The following is a 22,177-nucleotide window of genomic DNA, read 5'->3' as shown; positions in this document are numbered from 1 at the left end:
AAGATTGTATTGACATGATGACACTCTTCGTTGCTACTGCTCATCCGTGGTGCTGTAAGGCACAAATTTTGTACAGACCTTCCTTTTCTGAAAATCTTCGTGCAGAATTTGACGAATAGTTTCCTTATTCATATCCAACTCCAACTATCATTCCGAGGGTCAAACGACGATCTCTTTCCGCAATTTCCCGAACTTTTACAATTCTTCTTCATTTCGAGAGGTTGATGTCGCCCACTTCATGGGTCATCGCAAACACCCTCACATCCGCCTTTGACCTGCTTATACCATTCAAACATCCTGGTACTACTTAACGTTTCATAACCATAAACAGATTTTAACATCAATTTCTCATATTTTCACAGTTTACAGCAAAATTTGATATTCGTTCGTTGCTCCATTGCAAAATCATGACACAGAAATTTAACGCTACTAACGAAACTGGTTGTTACTTGCAAGCTGCCAGCCTACTGGGCAATTTCTGTACCACCGTCTGTGATGAAGGAAGTTTAAACTATAACATATCACTTCCGTTTATTTTAAAACTCATCGAGCATGACTACAACAACATCAGTCGATGAACTTTATTGCCACACCTCGTATAGCTAAAATATGAACTGGAAAAGGACACTGCAGAATGTTACCCATTTAGACAAAAGGTCCATCTGAGAGGGGAAGGTAGAGTTGCGATAGGAGACCTACAATTTACTTATAGTTAACTTATATATTCAAAAACTATTTATATTACGTAAATAACATAGAAGAGACAAAACTGCCATCAGCGACTAAGGCCACATTGCTTCGTGTATATTTTCAGTAAATTGTGGATCTTCTGTTTGCTAGACGAAAAACCCGAGTTTCCGGGAGAAAATCATGCTACCCTCGCCTGAGACCGACTAACTTAGCTATGTGGTGAAAAAGGCCCATAAAAATTCCTCCCCTCATCGACGGGACTCGAACTCAGGTCTTTTCCAGCCGATGTGGGGAGATGGACGATTCCGCCAACTCTGCTACCCACGAGGGGATAAATAAAATGGAAAAAAACCAGATAATGATAAAGCACACTAGTATGCATCCAGTATGCCTGCCTTTAAAGCTTTATAAGTTTACTTAAGAATACTTTATTATATATTTTCGTGATTAAAATATATATTAAAATTTTAATATATATTAATTTATTGAAGTTAAGGTGGGCGTTGTAATTTAGAAAACTGGATATTATCAAAAGAAACACTAGAAGTTAACTGATCTAATTAAAAACCGTAGGATATTAAAGAAATAAAATAACCTAGTTGAAATTCCTAAAAATACATCATGATTAAAGTCGCACCAATTCAATCCAACATCATGCAATAAACAAAAGAAATCTTTCAGCAAATGTGGGTTGCATCACCATTAATCAAATGCCGACCATCTCCCCCCCCCCCCCAACTTCAGAATACACTGAAGGATTCCATATAACGACTTGATGCTTGCATTAAATTGAAGTCATTCCTAATGGGAGGGACATCAGAGACCACACCTTCAAATAAGTAATTGCTTTTAGATTATCTGCTTTATGAATTCAGCTGCCGAAAACTAAATTTGTCGGTGCCTTAAACCAAAAATAAAACCTCGATTTAGTGAGTGTCGACGCACTACCTGTGAGCAAAGAATCTTGCTAATGGAACTCCACCTAGATCTAAGACGTAGAAAGATAAATCTTTCTTAATTATTGTTATCGGGATCACTAGATACCTAGAAAGACCTAAAAATATCTTTTTTGCTCAACAGTAACGTATAGCAAGATAATTTTAACGTAGGATAATAAATAAAGCCTAATATTTTGACAGACAGTGTATAATGTCACGCGTGGATGAACTAAAAAATTCGATTATTGCGAAACAGTACTAAAAAAAATCTTGTTTTTTCCCCCCATTATTAACTAGCGCGTACTACTATGGCAACCAAGCTAACAATGGTAAATGACTGTGGCGATTTTTAAGCGCCACCAGCGCGTGTTTATTTTGTGTTGATTTCACCATTATTAACTGATAATATATGATACGCTTTGTGGGTAGTAATACATAATTGCTTGTGCTGTCGTCTGCAACTTTTTTCTTTAACTTTACAATTTTTTTCTGGAACCATCAGATAAAAACTTTGCTTTAATATTACGGAGACTAAGCATGATAATAATGTTTATATTTCGAGCTTAATTTCGTTCAAAACATGCTGGAAGGCAGTGTTATTACACATCGAACGTTTGACTTCGTAAACAACATCCCCCCTCCCAACAATAACTCCGAACAGGAGTAGGTGGGAGTGTTATTAGTCTCTTTAGCGAAACGACTAAAAGAAATAACAGTACCAAGGAAGTCGCCAAATTGATGGATGGGCAAAGGTTTATTTTTGTATTCTGCTATAGGAGATGAAAAAGCTTTTTTGTTTACCATCACAGAACCATATCAGCCGAGGGACTTTTTTCCTTTGAGGAGAGGAAAAATAGGCCAACACTGACCAAGATAATCACCCATTCAATATCCCAGCTGTCGTCAATGACCTCACTGTACGGAGTTTAACGAACTCCATCGTTCCAATACAGGGTCCTTAAATGTCAATTCCTCTGCTTCACAGGCAGTAATTAGTTTCTTTGTGTCGAGACTGTTGGCAATCTCATGGATGAATCTTATGTACACTCACTGGCAATATCATTAGAAGTCAGAGGCACCTTTATTGATAGCATTTTTGATATTTGTTTCTAAAAAGTAGGTGGTCACTGAAAAACTTTGAAATCTGCGGACAAAAAATTAGTCACACGTGTAATTTTTTAAATAATAATGATTAACCATTCCTTGAGCACGAATCACCCCATTATTCTCGTTGGTAGGGATCCAAACAGATCCCTTAAATAGTTTACATCAATGTTAGGCTTTCTGCAAACAACCGAACTGGTAATTCACTCAGGTTTTGTGGATGCTGTTGTTGTGTTTTCATTTTCCCCTCAAGATAGTCCCACATGTCCTCTACACGATTTAAATTTGTAACTTGGCTGGTCAATTTAAGACAGTAAAATTGTCATCCCGGAATACACGAGTATCGAAATCAAGAGTGTCCCTCAGATGTTCAGCAAAAGACATAACCCGATCATCCAGAATATTTGTATATTCAACCCGAGCCATCCTACTTTAAATATCAAGTAGATTGATATTTAAAGTAGGGGGACTCACTTCATAACAGTTAAAACATCCCCAAAGCATAACAGTGGAGGGGGCCGGTAACCTAACTCACCACCTTTCACACAGTCTGGATTAAATGCCTCATGTGAGTCGATGCCTAGCATTATTAAAGTATCAGCAAAATTTGCATTCGTCAGACCAGAGCACAGTTGTCCAATGATCAACAGTCCAGTATTTTTACGCCTATCAGTCCATATCAGTTGGGCTCTTTCGTGGGACCCTACTCCAGATATCCATTTATGCAATTCTGTTTGCAGTGTTTTGCACAACTACGAATGTGGCATTGTTTACTAGATGCAATATTTGTAGCCGATCAATTAGCACACACTTTCAGCTGCAATTCTGATTCTGATTTGTCGATTCCTATTCACACCATTTCTTAAAAACTCCTAATGATGTTCTTTCTGAAACACTAGCAAATTCAGCTTCTTATTATATATCACTTTATTAAGAGGAATATGTACAAAATGTACTGTAATCGTTCTTATATATATAAGAGATGTAATATTTATCAGTTGACCCTTCACCGCCAAAGGCGAAGGGTTTTACAAGAAATGACAGGGTGGACCCCAACATCAAGGTAAAGGAGTCCACATAGGATCCTTAACAGATCCTTTATACCTGTCAAATGCTATTCACTCCTTTCGCCACTCACTGATATCTTTTATGCGCGCCATCTCACGTGGTTGAAACCCTTGCTTCTTCTGTCACAGCTGTAAATACGAGGGCTGGTCAATAAAGAATTATGATAACTTTTCATGAACGACCGCACTGCTTGCTATTTCTAGCTTAGCTGCAGAATTTAAGACCAAACCAGTAGTATCAGATAGCAACTGCGCAGTTAACTGTGCGCAGGTTTGTGACCTGGGAGGTCGGTCAGGTTTATGTCTGTTCAGTTTCGCCTATGTAACAATGGATGTGATACGCAAGGAACAGTATGCTGCTCTCAAATTTGGTTTCTGTCTCAAGAAAACATCAGCTGAAGAGTATGAAATGTTAAAAGAGGTCCATGGTGAATCTACCCTTCCATATGGCACAGCTCGTAGATGGTTCAGAATGTTTAGAGATGGACGTGATTTAATCACAAAAATCGGCAGTCTTGGAGCTCTGACCACTGATGCCACCACAGAAACCATAAACACTGATTCTGTAATCGTGAGAGAAGATCGTCATATAGAGATGTTTAGAATATTAGTAGAAAGAAAGCAGGTATTCTCTATGACCGTTTGCATATGACACGAGGTTGTGCACGCTGGGTTCCAAGACTACTCACACCTGAGCAAGTTCGCATGAAGGTTTGTCAGAAGCTGCAAAGGATGGTTACTGAAGATGGTGAGGTTCTGCACAAGGTGATAACGGCGGATGAGACATGGCTTCATCATTTCGACCCAGAGAGTAAGCAACAAAGCTCTCTTTGGAAGTCTAATCATTGCCAACACCAACAAAAGCAAAAGTTGTCGCTTCTGCGGGAAAGGTTATGGTCATTTTTTTTTTTTTTTTTTTTTTTGGCATTCAAGTAATGGTTTACCAGTATGTTGTGCCACGTCATGAGACTGTTACGGGACATTAGTACAGAAGTGTAAAAAAGCTGTAAAGACACTGAAGGCGATTCTCAAACGTATGTCAAAAAATATATTCCACTATTTTTTTCAAGAATGGCAGAAACGTTGCAGTAAGTGCATTTCACCAAAGAGGAACTACTTTGCAAAGTACCATGAAATCATGGATGATTAATAAAGGTATGTTGTGAAAAAAAATTATGATCATTCTTTATTAAAGAGCCCTCATAGAGAAAACGTTGCAAGAAAATGTTTACTGTTGTAAGCAAGCAACCACAGAAAATACACGTGTTCAATCTATTATACGCCATAAATACCACAATTAGCGACTATTTTTTTGCGATGTCTGTATATACGTTGGTTATCAAGACAAGCCGCAACAGTTTTGAACGCCCTATATTTTTTGATGTACAGTATTTCGTTTGGTGTCATTAAACACCTAAGTTATGGAAGATTCTCTACTGGTTCACAATGCTCTTAACGAAAAAATTCTGTAAGAAAGATGGAGTGCACTACTGGACAGCATATTTTTTGTGTGAAAAGGTATCATCAGGTGGGCAGTTTTGTTACAATGCAGAATGAGTTTAAAGTGTAAAGTGTATTTAGGCTCAAACTGCACCAGGGGATTCCCCCATCTCTGCGTAGTTTATATTGTGTGGTGATATAGTTCGCTGTAAAGGCCAGAGATTTAAAAGTGTGTGGATCTTGAGATGTATGGTGTCGTGTACCGTTGTTCTTCTGGCCATTTAGCCGCCAGACTTCCGCTGAGGCCCGACGTTGTCCCACTTTCGCCCCGTGGAGGCAGACAGGTACACCAGTACTTTTAAATAAGTACTCTGGCAGGTCCTGCCACCTAATTTCCTGAGATTTCAGCGGCTAGGACCTAAAAAAAAAAAAAAAAATTTTTTTTTCGCGCCCGTTTCTATGTTTAACACGTACATGTTGTATTTTCCCGGTTTTGAAAATACACATATATTATGTGTATGTGTATTATGTATATATGTGTTCTGTGTATATAATACACATATATAACACACATATATAATACACATATATAACACACATATATAATACACACATATAAATACACACACACATATATATACACATATTTACACATACAATATGTATTTTTCCGGTTTGCGTTGGAGATTTAGTGGCTGAGGAGTGGGCGAAATAATTTAGACAAGTTAAAATTTTGGTGTAAGTCGTGCGCTGGCGTGCAGATTATTATTATTATTATTATTAATATCCATATGATGCAAGGAAGCCTGAGGCTTATGCTGCACCAGGAAAAAAAAAAGAAGTTCCCAAATAACCCTGAGAGAGAGAGAGAGAGAGAGAGAGAGAGAGAGAGAGAGAGAGAGAGAGAGAGAGAGAGAGAGAGAGTCAAAGGTAGAAGGGAATCACCAAGAAAGAGAAGAATGATGATATCCAGCTCAGGACCCTGGGTGTGCCAAGCCCATACTCACCAGATGTGAGCCCCTGGGTTGGGATGGAGACTGAAGGCTGGGAGAATAGTTAGGAAGGACTGGGATCAATAGAGTAGACGACCCAAGCATGTGTCAGTGGGAAATGTCCATGCCCCACCAGAGGGAAAGAGTGGGGCGAGGAGGGGAGGAGACAGCGGACCGTCATCCCCCTCTCCACCAGGGAAGGGAGTAAAGTGAGCCAAGCAAGAGAGCGGGCACAAATCGCCAAAAGGCTTAGCAGCAGTATGTCTGCTGTTTGGTCAAATCCTTGAGTCGAATTTGGGTTGTCACTCCCAGGTGCTAGGTCCAGTCCGTGATGTCATGCAGCAATAGTGTGGCTGCTTCTTGGTCAAATCCGTGGGTAAAGTCTGTGGAACAGGTCTGTGATTGTCAGAACCGGGTGTTTCGTCCAGTCAGTGGTTGTCGGAGAGTAGCAGTGCGTCTGCTTCGTTGGTCTGGTAATTGGGTCACGTCCGTGAATTTAGTATGTGGTTGTCATATCCGGGTGTTCGGTCCAGTCTGGTCGGTGTCATCCATTCTTTGATGTGGTCCCGTCCTAAGTTGTTTTGATTCAGTCGGTTGAGAGTCCGTCCATGGACACTGTGTGGTGATTTTCATGGTCAGGTTTGGTAGGTTCCAGTAGTACCTGATGGTGTAAGGTTGTGGTTTCATTGGAAAAAGAGGCGGAATAAAGGTTTACGTTAATCATGGTTGCTGTGGCTGTGGCACGGGTAAGGTCCGTCTTCGGTCAAAGAGGTCCTGTGCATATTTTGTTAGGGTCTTGCAACTGTTCTCCTCCTCCAGTACACGGTCCTCCTGGTTTTCTAATACGTATTGAATTTCGGTAGTAAGGTGGCATCGAAGGTCGTCATAAAGATGGCAGTGATGCATAAGATGTTCCCACGTCTCTATATTCCACAGAGTGAGTTTAAAGTGAGATTTGGTTGCGAAAAAAAAAAAAAAGTTCGAAAGATCAACAATTTCATGGTTAGTAAAGAAGTTTGAGCCCTTCGCGGTAGTAGAGTTAGTAGAATCGCTGTCCTCCCCCCACACTGGATGGAAAAGATCTGAAATCGAATCATGTGATGAATCTCGTGACGTAGTTAGTTGGTCTTAGACGAGGGTAGCAATCGACCACAACACGCACGCAATTTACAGACAATAAAACGGCGCAATACTGCCTAAGTCATTTATGCATCTAAAACCCTACGACAAACAAAACAAGACATTCGAACAATTCTGTAGCAGACGATAAGTGCGTTGTTAGCAGAAGATGCCTTGGACGATATAGAATTTGATAGTGTCAACCGTAATACACGCCGGATCTGAATTACTATGATTGTTTCCTGTGTAGATTCTTGTAGGACAGTGTCTACAGGAACAATCCACATCCCATTTAAGAACTGAAAGGTAAAAATCACAGCAACTATGGAGAGAATCTGAAGAAACAGTGGCGGCAGTTATAGTAAGCTTCAAGCGACGTCTGCGAATGGTCTTAGATGCGCAGACATAAGATATTGAATATGTTTTTGCTTTAATAATAAACTCCCATGTCTTACCCTCATCCATCTAACTACCCAGCATTCTAAATCAATTAAGGGTTTCGTGGATGACGGTAGGAAATTCAGAAAATTTTATAGAGACGCAAAAATTGGGAGATAAAATAAACGAAAGAATTTGTCTTACTAAAATAAACGGTTTTTGAAAAACAGCAAACTTGACAATGAAGTTTGGATAAAATTCTTTTATTTTTCTAAAGTATGTGAGGAAATAAGGAAAGTGAACGCCTCTTTTTTCAGTCTATTGAATCCTAGACGTAAATTTGAATAACTTACTCTATTGATCGGTGATGGGTTCTTCCTAGAATTTTTGTATGCAAGATTTTTCTTTCGAATCATCTGAGATAAAGTGGAGCACCACCAAGCTTTGAAAAAGAGACGAGGTGGGTTAGTTTGGACATTGCTAGACTTCCAATACGTGCTGTCCATTTTTTTTTGGCTATAAAGTTGTCCTGAATAATAAAGATATATAAAATATCCTATGAAAATATCTGAAATAAAAAGCACAATAGCACTTCTATGTATCGCCTTAGAGGATGCCCTCCTAGGTAGCACAGTTGATAGAATCGCTGTCCTCCCCACACCGCGTGGAAAAGACTTGAATTTGAATCCCGTCGATGACGTCAGGAAATTGTATGGGCCTTTTTCACAACGTGGCTGAGTTAGTCGGTCTCAGGCGAGGGAAGCATGGTTTCACGTTTACCAAACAGAAAATCGACCTCAGAACACGCGTAGTTTACAGAGAGTATATACAAAGCAATGTGGCCTTAGTCGCTGATGCTCCTAAAGTCCTACTACAACAACAACAGCCTTAAGGTGAGAAAATTAATTTACAATTTAGCACAGCGCCATCTGAACTTTTCACAAATTTTACAAATTTTGATTTTCTACGTTTTTGAAAGACCTATAAACTAAACGTTGTTAAGAAATTATTCTAAAACTTATTTTATCGAAAATCCCCCAACAAATAAAACTTATTTATTAGGGGATTACAAATATGGATTCGCCCTTCAGCGGTCAACCACTTTCGTTCAGAACAAGATTGCTCCATTCGTTGTTAACAGATCACTTTCCATAAAGATGGAATGAAAATTGTCATCAGTCTGACATACGGAGTCCCACAGGGATCTACTTCAGGAACGTCCTTGTTCATTACTTACATGAATGATATATCTTTAGGTTTTGGTAACACTCTATTTGCACGACTCAAATATCTATAAAGCCATTGCTTCGCCAAATGATGTTGTAGAATTGTAGACTTGTCATTTTAACTCCAGGTGGGTGGGTGGGTCGATATTAAACTCTGTAAGCATATTGGGCTTATTTCGTTATCCAGTAAAACACCGTATCACAGTACATTGTTTATTTATAAGCATCTTCGCCAAAGAATCGATTTTACTTTGTTATTTTCTAGTTTACTTCTTTTTTTTTTTTTTTTTTTTGGTTTCAAGGTTTAACGTCCACGATCACGCCACGTTCGTGATCGCAGTTTGCAGGGTGAATTTTTTATTCAGTTGCTCACTAGTATGCATCGCACGTTTAATTAATGCCCATAATATCGATATTTTGCTTAGCATGTTTACATTTACGAAGCATGCTAAAATCAAGATATCCAACCTTTGGGTTGAAGACCAAACGTGCCGCTAAATGGCCCACGAAGCTTTTCTGTATTAAGGAATTTCGCCAAGTTAAGAGGGTGCAATGCCCTTAATGAGTCAATAATGTTATAATCTTCAGCAAAGAGGGGCCTGTCAAAAGTACAGCCAAGTATGGTTTGATGATGGGTTCCAGCAAGGTTCCCAAAACGATAGCTAATTGTATAGTACATTTAGCCAATAAGGTTAAAGAGTTTGGCCTTATTGACCCTTCTCTTGCTTCCTTGCAATTCCCGAAGGGAATGAGCCCGCTTTTGCTCTTTTTTCGTATTCCTGCAGATTGTTTCGTATGGTGCAAACATGTGGTTGGACTGTGCGCACTACAGAAGTTGTTGTTACGGATAGGTATGCTTGTTGCACGGTTTCTAATATAGCCTTGCAGGTTTTCACTGATAGGTTACCATTAGACCTATACTTGATTTTCCGTACCCTGTGTTTTTTACTTTAGATTTAGATGTGGAAGAGCTTATAAGAAAATGTCGAATGGACTGGATCTTACTCACGGTTATAAAGATAAAAAGAAGCGAATCTGGAATGAATTAATCACAATGTGGAAAGAAAGATGGAATAATTCAGACAAGGATCTGATAACGAGGTAGCTGTTAGGTCGCGTAAGGGCATGCCTTCTTGGTTTTCTTCGAATCTGTACTACACATTCTTTCTCACAGGACATGGGTCGTTCTTCGCAAAAAACTGTGCGAGCTTGGAGTGACGGATAGGGTTATCTGTTGTTGTGGTGCGGTGGAAGACTAGGTTGCAAGTGCTATATATGTGTCAGGAATACCAGGATCTTAGACAAGAATTCGTATACCAAATGAAAGATGTTGAACTTCGGTCAGATTATGAATTCTATATTTTAATGACCAGGGAGACTTTTTAGCGTTTCAGGATTTTGCTCGTAAGTTGTTCATGAGAAGAAGAATCCTGCTTGAAATGGAACAAACTACAGAAATATGATGAAATGGAACAAACTACAGAAATATGATGAAATGGTGGTACTTCAAATAGTGTTAGCCACTTTTGTGGAACTGTGCATCAAATTAAAACTCTGCTGGTCTCTTGTTTTTGGGGTTTGATTTGGGAGAAGTACATGGGGCTCCTGTAGAGGAGGATTAGGTTACCACGCAGACTGAAATGTGTGAAGAATCTCGGATGGATGCCAGTGATACTGCCTCTATGATTGTGGGGAGGCTGCAGATGACTACAGAACTGATGATAATTATTAATATTTTGGATTACTCTTTGTTATCTGAATAGCATGACGTGCAAGCTTAGTATCTGTGTGGCTGGTAGATATCTGGAGAAAAAGAAATTGGACTGGATGTGTCTCTTCTGTTCCTTCTTCTATTTTTCCTCCTCTCTTCTTTGCTTTGCCTCTTTCCTGTCCTAGCTTGAGCGTTTTTTTCTTATTCTCTTCAACATTCACACTACTAAAGTGCATTTGTATATAGTACTTGGTTGAAGAGTTCAACTTTGAGTGCTAGATAGTAGATCTCTGGACGGGCTCCACGTGCTAAGGATGGTAACTAGTCTGTTCCAGCTTGCTGGAGTGGACTAGGCGAAGTGGCGAGTCATACAACACGAACAACATAACCAACACTATACTACGGTATATAAGCACCACTACATTGATTGGCCTTTATCTTTAAGTTATCTACACATATTAACGCAGAACTTCCATAGTTTGGCTGGGGCCGCATACACCAATAAATAAAAAAATAAGGCTAAAGAGTAGTTATTTAGAGATAAAAATACGTTTGCCCTTATTGTTTCCCCTTTCTTTCCTTTCCCCTAAGTTCTGGATAGAATGATGCTAGCACACGCACACACATGAATGAAATCCTTCATGTTTTTACGAGGATTACAGGATATTATTCCGCAACCGTTAAATTTAAAATTTTCATCACAAACAGAAAAGCCAACCTTTAGAACAGACGAAATTAATATACACGATATACGACGCCGCGCCTCGAGACTTGGTTTCGATGGTGAACTTGCTAATTTGCAAACGACTCTATCGATGGCCTATCCACGCCTTTACGATCAAATCAGAATTTCCTATACTTTACACTTGGACTTCTTTGTGGCTTTTATTAATACAAACGTTACAGCTTAGTAAGTCCAGATGTCATTTGTTACAAAAAAAGTCACTAATGCACTTTATGGCAACACTCTCAGGACATGACTAGAATACACTGTCTACACGCTTTGAGGCATGCGCTGCAACGTGCTTAGAGGCAGCTTAGAGGTAACCCATGGTCGCCCGAAGTGTTAATACTGGCTTTCGTGAGTGGCTAATTATTAAGAGAACAGTGTCATCTGGGAATGACCGATGCACTGCCTGAAAATATCGGCATAACATGTGAAGGTCATTGGCCTTTTGAGGCTTCTTATTTGAACGGCAGAGGAGATGTCTGATGGCTTTTCTCAAACTTGGCATGTTCTGTTGTGTCCTTTCTTGAGACCCCTGCAGGAATGGAACAGCTCGCTTGTATTGGTACGATGGAAAGATGACACGGTTGCCATAGTGAATAATCTTTTATATGCCGAAGAGAGAGCGAAATAGAGATATATAGAGCGAAATACACAGAAGGCAGGTCAGTGAGAGAGACAGAAAGAGAGAATCAGAAGCGGAAAGAAAATATATATATACATAGAGAGAGAGAGAGGAGAGAAAACAAGAAAGGTGGAGAAATATATACGAAAAGAGAGATGGATAAAGAGAAACAAAGCGAAAATTAAATTGATGAAAAAACAGAGGAATAGCGAGAACAGAGCAGAAACAGTAACAGGAGAAAATGAAATTGAAAGGAAGAGGGGAGAGAATGAAAGAGATACAGAGAGAGGGGAGAAAATTTGGAAGACAAATGAGGGGAAAGAGGGAAAAATAAGGGAAAAAGAAAAAGTACAGAAATGAGCGAAACACAGAAATGGAGAAAACGGGAAAGAAAGAAATATACAAAGTACAAAGAGACAGAGAGAAAGGAGAAAAATCGAAATCAAGTAGAGATACTGTATACAGAAAAGGGAAAATTAGGTTGAAAAAAAAAGGAGAATATATAATATAGAAAGGAGAGAAAGGGAGAGAAGGGAAGAACAGAGAAAACAGAAAACGAAATATACAGAAAAAGAGAGAGAGAGAAGTGGAGAGGAGAAAAAAAAAGGAAGCGGAAATATATAGAAAAAAAAGAGAGAGGAATAGAAATGAGACCAGAGAAACAGGAGAGAATAAAAAAGAAATGGAGAGGGAGAAAGAATTGGGGAGAGAAATGAGGGGAGAAAAGAGAGGAAAACCAAGAGAGAAAGCAGGAAAGTATAAGAATAAGAGAAGACAGAGAAATGGAGAAAAGGCAGAGAGAGAGAGAGAGAGAAATACAGAGATAGCGGGAAAGAGAAGAGAAAAAAATGGAAAGAAAAGAGGAAAAAATGGAAAGCGAAATATACAGAAAAAAGGGAGGCGTGTAGACAGGTAAGAAAATGAAAATGAAATGTATAGAAAAAAGAGAGAAAAATAGAGAGGAGAGAAAGGGAGAAGAAATAAAAATATGTAGAAAAAAGAGAGGAGAAAATGGAAGATAAACGGAGAGGGAACGAATCTGGAAGACAAATGAAGGAGGAGGAAAGAGAAAAAGAAAAAAGAAAGAAAGGAAAACGTATAGATATGAGAGAACACAGAGAAACGGAGAAAAAAGAGAAATAATGAAATATACAGGGGGAAGAAAGAGAGAGAGAGAGAGGTAAAGGGAAGAAAAAAGATAAGAAAAGGGAAAAAATAGGCAGAAAGAGAGAAATTTTGTTTTCTTCTAGCTATTTGTGTATTTCTGTACGTGCCAGTTGTCATTGATGAGGATGATCAAGCAGCGTGGAGTATGCAATCTTTGCTCTAGCATCTATCAAGGCAGCGAGCGAAGAGATTAAAGGAGACTGACACCGAATAGTAAACTCCAGTAAAGGAAATTACACTTCCTGAGAATACGAGCTGCTGGCTTCGGAGATTTGTTCAGCGAGTAAATGGAGTTTGGATCAAGAATCGATCGGAGAAACTGGACTATCAACAGTAAACACTCAGCTCAACATACAAAAGGTGTGTTTCCTTAATATCTTCACGTGGATCCAAGTGGCGCTTATTGGTGATCTTTAGAAGCTCAGTGGGTCAGGTTTTGTTGCATGTTTTAGCCATTCTCAAACAAGCTTCGGGAATATTAGCACAGGTTTGTCTTTTCAGAACGCGACTTATAAAAATACATATTTTCTCTGCAACCAAAAAGCATCTCTCAAAGTGAGTAAAAAGAAAGAGACTTTGCGATGGTATATAAAAATATACATATATACACTGTTATTTATATATATATTCTTTTTTCTTTTTATTTATTTATTCATTTTTGATGGGTCGATAAAGGAATCAGTATTCGTCTACTCTGATGATTCTACAGTACTTTTAATGTGTAGTGGAGGGGGCTAGCAACTTTTTTTTCCCTTTTGTTCATACAACTATAAAAATCTTCACGTGTACCACTTTAACAGGTGAAGAATGCAATTTGAATAAGTACCTGAGTGCTGTAAAAATCTTCCTACGTGCCTAAGGTAGCTGATGCTTAGTGTATTGGATGCCTAAGTAAAGATCTGCCTGTTTGCATCATTTAGGCTTTCTAATACTATCAAAGAGAAACAGCTTTCAATCTCGGCCAAGGCCATCAGTTTTGATACAATGAAGTGCTTATGTCCTGTTCAGTTAAAAGCTTTCTCTTGATCCAATTCTCTCAAGGCTATGTCCTTGTTTCTGAAGCCCTGTTATGGGATTCCCGATGAGTCAGATATTGTACAAGTCTACAAAGAACAAGACAAACAGGCAGAGTGGCTCGATCTGCCTAAATTGGCGGCACAGTGCGTTAATAAAATTGGACGCAGTTTTTAACTCGCTGCAAAATTTCTATTAACTTTCACTGCTAATACTTGGCAGCTTTAATTACGATGAATTGTTCATAATTGACAGGATGGTGAGTTGCTAGGCAACAATTACTCTTATATTTGTTTTGACTGTACGAAACAGATAACAAACGGCGAACAGAATGTAATCACAGTTCCAGCGCCACCATCGGAAGAAATGTGAACTACACCTAGTAAAAACTAACTTCGTTAGATGTGATGTTGGATAATGGGAAAATTGTAGCCTACAGGGATAAGCGGTAATTGTCGTTTGATTTCCAATATTGCTCGCAAGAAAAATCAGCAGTAAATTATATACTGATTATGACTGCTCCAAGGGATCAGCCGCATCTCGGAAACACCTCGATCTCAATCGATCACCAACTAGCTATAAGAAAGGGAAACTTTGCTGCGTATATTCTCAGTGTAATGAAAGTTGTGTGTGTGTTTCTTTCAACAGAACACCTTTCATTAAAAGTCTTCTCTAATTGTAGCTGAGATTTGCAAACTCACTCGTGCTCCCGGAGTACCTATTAAAACGATCGAAGCGAAATAAATTGCCTTCGTTCGAGATTCATCTTGCCACTCTCGAATTAGGGCACTCTAGTGTAACACATCGGCGTCGATGGATTTAAATTTTAAATGCCGTTACATTTAGTTTCGTTCTGTTTATACAAAGCTCTGGAAATTATAGACAAAATGTAGAGAGCACCGGAATAATATTTAAAGCAGTTAAGGTGTTCGTTTGCCTCAGTTCAATTTGGGCACTGAGGGTTTAGAACAACTAATGTCGATGAGGGATCAGTTTAATTCAAATAACCTCGCCGAATAGCTTGGTTAATTGATAAGGATGGTTTTAACTGGCGCCAAGGTAACTACGACCACGAGGGGTCAGTATGTTGAGTCTGTGAATTTTGTGTTTTACAGGATGAAAAACACAGTTTCCGGGTCTAAAAAATATGGAACTCAGGAGACTAACAAGCAATCCGAGTTCTCCACTCGGATTCAAACCCACGGATTCTTTTGTCGACGATGTAGAAGGAAGCTGTTGCTATAGGACTTTAGGCGCACCGACTTAGACCATATTGCACCATATATACACTGAAAGGACAGAATTAATGGGATACAGGGATTCTGGGAAAAGCGACGCTGTCACCCCTCTCGCTAATGGACGAACCCACCGCTTGGCAGGTATAGAGGTGCACTGCATTCGCATAGACGGTAATTCGATGGCAGTATGGATAAACGTTGTGAGTTAACCGACTTTGAAAGAGGGATGACAGTAGGTTCCCGACGCATGGGTCACTCTATCGCAGAGGTGGTACAGAAATTGCACTATCCTCGTTCGACAGTATCAAGGGTGCATCGGGAATACGCCATTTCCGGAATAATATCTCATCGTGAACAGCGCTGTGGGGGTAAAAAGGTGGTGGATGAACGCGGCCGTCGACGTCTGTCTCTCATTGTTTCAGCCAACCGGAGAGCGACAGTGGCATAAATCACGCCGACTTCAACGAGAGAGGTGCCAAAAATGTCTCCACCAACACCATTAGGCGATCATTAGCCGCAATAGTTTATGGGACCCATCGGGGTTCCATTGCTAACACCACCACACAAGGCTCTACGCCTCAACTGGGCGAAAGAACATCGGCATTGGACCTTAGATGATTGGAGACGGGTCTCTTGCTCCCAATGAGTCCCCGTTCCAGTTATTTCAAGCAGACAGGAGGGTGCGTATCTGGCAGTAACCGTACGAAGCTATGCACCCGTCATGTGAACACGGAACTGTTCAGGCAGGTCAGTAATGTCTGGGACGTGTTCAACTGACACACGTTTGGACCTCTGGTACGTCTAGACGCATCTCTGCACGGTCCGTGTACATCTTTGCAGATCATCTGCATCCCTTCATGCTCATCATGCACCCACAGGGAAATGGACTATACCAGCAGGACAATGCGCCACCCCACAGAGCCGTGGTGACTAGAACGTGGTTCAAAGAGCACTCCGCAGATATTACCACCATGGAATGACCTCACCTTTCAACGCACATGAACCCTGTGGAGCACCTTTGGGATACTGTGGAAAGGTCTGTTCGCGCTTTGGATTCCCCACCAAAGGAAATTATGGACAGCGGTGCAGCAAGCATAGATCAAAATACCTGTGGGACGCTTTCGTGAACTAGTGGACTCAATGACTCAATGCCTTGCCGTGTGACTGCCCTAATCCGGGAGAAAGGTGGGCCTACCAGTTATTAGGTAAATATCCCATGATTTCTGTCCGCTCAGTGTATTTTTTTTTTTTTTTTTTTTTTTTTGTTAAATTACGTGTGTTCTGCAGTCGATTTGCTGTTTGCTTGACGAAAACCCCAATTTCCGGGAGAATAAACCATACTACCCTCGCCTGAGACTGACGAAATGACCGACGTTTAAAAAGGGCCATAAAATTCCTCAAGTCATCAATGGAATTCGAATTCATGTCTTTTTCTACCAGGTTTGGGAGAGGACCGCGATTCTACCCCTTGTGCTACCCACAAAAGTTTAAAAGAAAGCGATTACAACCATATGTACACTGTGCTGTCACTTTATTAGGTACATCTACCTACTAGCGTGTTGAGCCTCCTTTAGTCTTCAAAACAGCCTGGATTCGTATGGGCATGGATTGAACAAGATGCTGAAACCGTTGTGGAGGAATGGAGTACTACGCAGACATGAGTGTGTCACGCAGTTCCATCAGATTCGATGCAAGTAGTACTACTAGTACTCAGTCTACTAAGTGCAGGCCTGCAGCGAACAGCCCTTTCCAGCTCATCCCAAAGATGTTCAATAGGATTGAGATCAGTAGACTGAACGGGCCACTGCAGCAAAGAAAAGTCATTGTCATGTTCCTGGAACTATTCCATAGTAATTCTGGCTTTGTGTACGGGTGCATTATCCTGCTGGAAGTAACCATCTGACTGAGGATAAACTGTCAACATGCACTTGGATGCACTTGGTCAGCAACGATGTGGCATTCAGACGTGAATCTATGGGTATCAATGGAAATAACATGTGCCAAGAAACCATTCCCCACACCATAACACTGCCCCCCACCACCTTGCACGGTACTCGTCAGACATGACGGGTCCATGGATTCATGTTGTTTTCGCCAAATTTTGAGCCTTCCATCAACAATGCACCAGGAACTTCGACTCGTCAGACCAAGCAACTGTTTTCTAATCCTCGATAATCCAGTATTGGTGTTGCTGTGCCCACAGGAGGCGTGCTCTCTTGTTCTTCGTTGATAACAAAGGTACGCGATGTGGCCGTCGGCTGTTGTAGCCCGCTCATTCGCGACAAAGTGCGACTAGTGGTCCGTTGAAATATTTTGTTCTGCGCACCAAGGTTGTATTCTGACGTGATGTGCGACACTGTGGCCCGTCTGTTCACTTGCACAATTCTAGCCATCCTCCTCTGACCTTTCTCACCAACAAGAGATTTTTCTTCCACAGGAGTGCCGTTGAGAGAATGTTTTCTGTTCGTTGCACCATTCTCGATACACCCTTGAAACTGTGGCGCGTGAAAAGTTCAGGAGAACTGCCGTTTCAGAGATGCTTTGTCCAGCACGTCTTGCACCTACTACCATGCCACGTTCGAAGTCCGTTAGATGACTCGTTTTCCCCATTCTTACTATGGTTTGCACGCTTAACTGATATTAGAAAGGTTGTTCTGCTGCATTTATATCCACAACTGTTCTCATGTGACTTGCAACGTTGTGGGACAAACCATTTGTGTGCACAGCAGGGGCGTACCTAATAAAGTGGCAGCACAGCGTAAGTTATTCTGCTGGTTCTGTTCCCCAAGTATAAGACTTTTACTGCACTAAAACATAACTACCAGTTTTTTAACATCCCTGAAACCTATCTAAGTCGTTCTAAAGAAGCTCTGCTTGCAGTTGATAAATAACTTATCTACCGACCTTGAAATCAGCTGCAAATTTAAATATCACGCCCTCTATCCCTTTGTTGATGGCATCTAGGAAAATCAAAAACAGCAGTGATTCCAGTACTGATCCTTAGGGTGCCCCACTTCTTTGTTAACTCAATCTGAAGAAAAATCATCACTCGCAACCCTCTGCCTTCTGCCCTGAAGGCATCCTGCGATCCATCTGAGGATTTTTCCTGTGATTCCAACATATTCCAGCTTGTACAGTAACCTTTGATGCGGGACGGAGTCAAATGCTTTGGTGAAATCCATGTAAACAAATTCAAAAAATTATTTCTTGCATTAAGCTCATGAATGACTCTCAAAATAACTAACCAGGTTAGCTAAACATGCTTTTCCCTTTACAAAACCAAGCTGAGTTTCATCCAGAATTCAATTTCTATCCATATGATCCTGTATTGTATTCTTGATCATTGCCTTCATAATTTTCCCTACCACCGAAGTTAGACCAACAAGTCGGTAGTTACTCACTTCACTCTTACAACTATATTTATGTATCGGGATATATTCACACTTCTCCTATCCAAGAGAATTTTTGCTTTCTGGAGATACCGTCATAATTAACCGTAATGGTTCAATGTACGCACTTGCCACCCCTCCCAAAATAACTGGGTATATGCCATCAACTCCAGTAGCCTTACTCGCCTTAAGGCTCGAAAGTTTTTGTAATTATGTTATTTTGTAGTTTGATAAGTAATTATGAGAGCTAAAAAATATATATTTTTCATTTCTGCTTTTATTCTAAGGAACTTATTTTTTGTTAAAAGATTTCGTGTTTTTTTTTTTTCAATGGCCTTCAATATTTAATATTTTATTTCACTGAAAGTTCTAACCTATTTTACACTGTTTTATAGTGAATTTAATTAAAAGCCACTTGCTTGCAAAATTTCGCTTTAACTTTCTAGGTGCCTCAATTGCAGGATGTTTGTGAATTTGTAATCAAGATCATTTCTCTTGATTGGAATTTCTGGTTTCAGAAACGCCTCATCAAGCAATTGATAAGCCAGTGGCACGCTGAGGGCGCTGCCTTGTCTATCGCTTGGTTTCATGCTTTATAAAAGGTGTCTATATATTATTCACCTGATTATGAAGCTCGATTAAAATTTTATTGCATTAGATATTCAAAAACAGTTTGCTGCACTTAATAAAGCAACTCAAAGAATTTCTTATCACACGACTGCACTTCAGTAAACATCCACATGGGCACCTTTCGTAGCACTTTTTGTTGTTGTTGTTGTTGTTGTTGGAGCATCGGCGACTAAGGCCACATTGCTCCATCTCTATTGTCTGTAAATTGCGTGTGTTCTGAGGTCGATTTTTGTTTTGCTGGACGAAAAATCCAAATTTCAGGGAGAAAAAAACCATGCTACCCTCTTTTTCACAACGTGACTAACACAGTCACGTTGTGAAAAAGACCCATAAAAATTCCTTCCATCATTGACGGGATTCGAACTCAGGTCTTTTCCACCCGGTCTGGGGAGAGAGACAGCGATCCTACCAACCGTGATACTCACGAGGGCTCGTAGCATGTAGAACATCAAGACGGCAGCCGGTCACTGCCAGTTTAATCTGGTCTCTTTACTAGGACGTTAATTTTCTTTTTGCACTATACCTTGTCCTTTAAGCAGCCCCATACAAAGAAATCGTAAGTGTGACATCTGTGTAAAGAGGAGGCCATGAAATGGGACATCCCGGTCAATCCATCGGCTAGGAAATATTTTATTGAGGAAATCGAGCACATATAAGCTCCAGTGTGATAATGCTCCATCTGATAGAAAACATGTGGCTTCATATCTTCCAGCTGAGATGAAGAATACATTTCGAGCATATCTAGGTTCTTTGCGGAGCTAGTATTTTCGTGGAAGAAAAATGGATCAATCACAAGGCTGAAGGACAGTGCGCACCACACGTTTACCTTGGGATTATCATGCTTGGGTTCACAAACTGAAAGGAGATTTTCAGATCCCTATATGAGACAACTGTGTCTGTTAACCTTACTAGACAGGTGGAATGTCGCATTTTTCCAGGAAGTGCTCATCTTCGTCTATATGGTTGAGAATGTGAACAGTGAATGACTTGTAAGCATAAATTTTAAATCTCTTGCGAACTACCCTCTGTAGTGTTTCCGCGGTATTTGAAGTTGCCGTTGCTGGCTTTCCCGGCAGAGAGATTTGGTAGGACTTCAGGTAAACACTTCCTGAATTTCAGAAAAAAATATTTGCGGATGGTTGAAACTGTTTCAGCCATCGCCTCAATGATTGTTCCGTAAGTGGATCTTTCTGGAATTCCCTTTTAAAATGTCTCCCTACAGTCACTGGAGCTTTGGTATCCCACAGCCACAACACGCACTTTGTTTAATCCTACACTGTCGCCATTTCAATGCAATACTGTCGCAATGCTTGCTGGGATCAAGGCTGACAACCTTGTTAAAAAAACCTCACTGAGTTGCTTTGATAACTGCAGCAACCATTTTAAGATATCTGTTACAAGAAAATTGAGCTTCATAATCAGGTGAATAACTTATAGGCACCATGTATTTTATTTTCTAATTTTACTTTTTAGACTTAACTCCCATATCTCTCCCGAAATGTAGTCGCAGTGTAGTGTGTGTATGCAGGCTAATTTGCACATTGTGCAGGCTGAAAAACCCAAAATAACTCATGGGGGGGGAGGCTTCTACTCACTCCATCTGAAATCAACTAACTACAGCTGCGATTGAAGTGATCGTTGGAAATTCTTCCAGAGGAGTCGAACCCAGACCTTACCAAACGAGGGAAAAGTGGAAAACCAGTATATTTCCATGGATGACATTTTGCTGACTGCCAGCAATTCGCTAGAAACCAATGAACAATGTTCATTTGACCTTTGATTCACTGCGAATTAATGGGTATTTCGCCGAAAAATGACTTGCGTTTAGCCTATACTCACACTGCCAAATATCGATTTGCCGAGACAGGAAAGAAGGATAAAATGTGGGCGAATTATGTTCGAAAGTAATAGAAGGTTGCAAATAAGAAACGAGAGGTCCGAGAACAGGGATTGATAAAAGTAGAATGCGAAGATGTGGTAAACATAACACTTCGGAGTTAACGCACACACGTCATGCCGTAGATCCTGACTTAGAGTCGATTGGAAAGCTCTCCTTACATGATAAGATTTCGTCGCTTAATGTTCACGTACGTGCGGGGAGATTTTTCAATACAAAAATTCGCTATCAAAAAAGTCACCAAGGCCTTCCACACGAACGAAGATCGTGTTGTCGCTGTATTCCGACAGTGCGTACGGGGAGAGGAATGGGGGGTTGCGAGACTCGAGATAACTTCGACGACAATCTTAGAGCTTATTTGAAAGTACATTTCTAAGCTGGCACGCAAACGTAAAATCTTCTTGGCGTTTATTCACTTTTTTCGATCGTGTGCAGTTGGTGTGAATCACGATCGCCACTGCGCAGCAACGGAGAGACCTAAATTGAGAATTCTGAAAGCAATCCGTACAGTCAAAGACAGTAGTGCACACCAAAGCGGCATTCTCTACCGATCAATTACGGAAATATACTGCATTACGAAAGCGACTAGTTGTTCCGTAACTTTTGGTAAAGTAGTGTATATTTTAATTCGTTCATTTATGTTCGAAAGACTAAAAAAATATAAACAAAATTTCACAAAACGAACTTTAAGTTCTGCTCGCGGTTGCCAGAGAGATTACGAAATATCTTAATCCATTTATGCAAATTTCTCATGGTCGCTCTCCATGTATGTCTAGTTTCGTATTTGTCATTCGAAATAATTTACAATATGCTAAGAGACATTTA

At 40.2% G+C, this 22,177-nt stretch overlaps 1 protein-coding gene across 3 annotated transcripts in view; it reads left to right on the top strand.

Annotated features, from left to right (window-relative positions):
• The window catches only part of LOC150087466 (uncharacterized), a 131,803-nt gene that overhangs the window by 65,942 nt on the left and 43,684 nt on the right, over positions 1–22,177 (top strand). The window lies entirely within an intron of this gene.

Source organism: Mastigoproctus giganteus, chromosome 4, assembly GCF_048544385.1.
Source record: "Mastigoproctus giganteus isolate SK-2022 chromosome 4, ASM4854438v1, whole genome shotgun sequence".
Taxonomy (NCBI): Eukaryota; Metazoa; Arthropoda; class Arachnida; order Uropygi; family Thelyphonidae; genus Mastigoproctus; species Mastigoproctus giganteus.
Note: the sequence above shows the minus strand (reverse complement) of the source record. Positions and strands in the feature narration are given on the sequence as shown.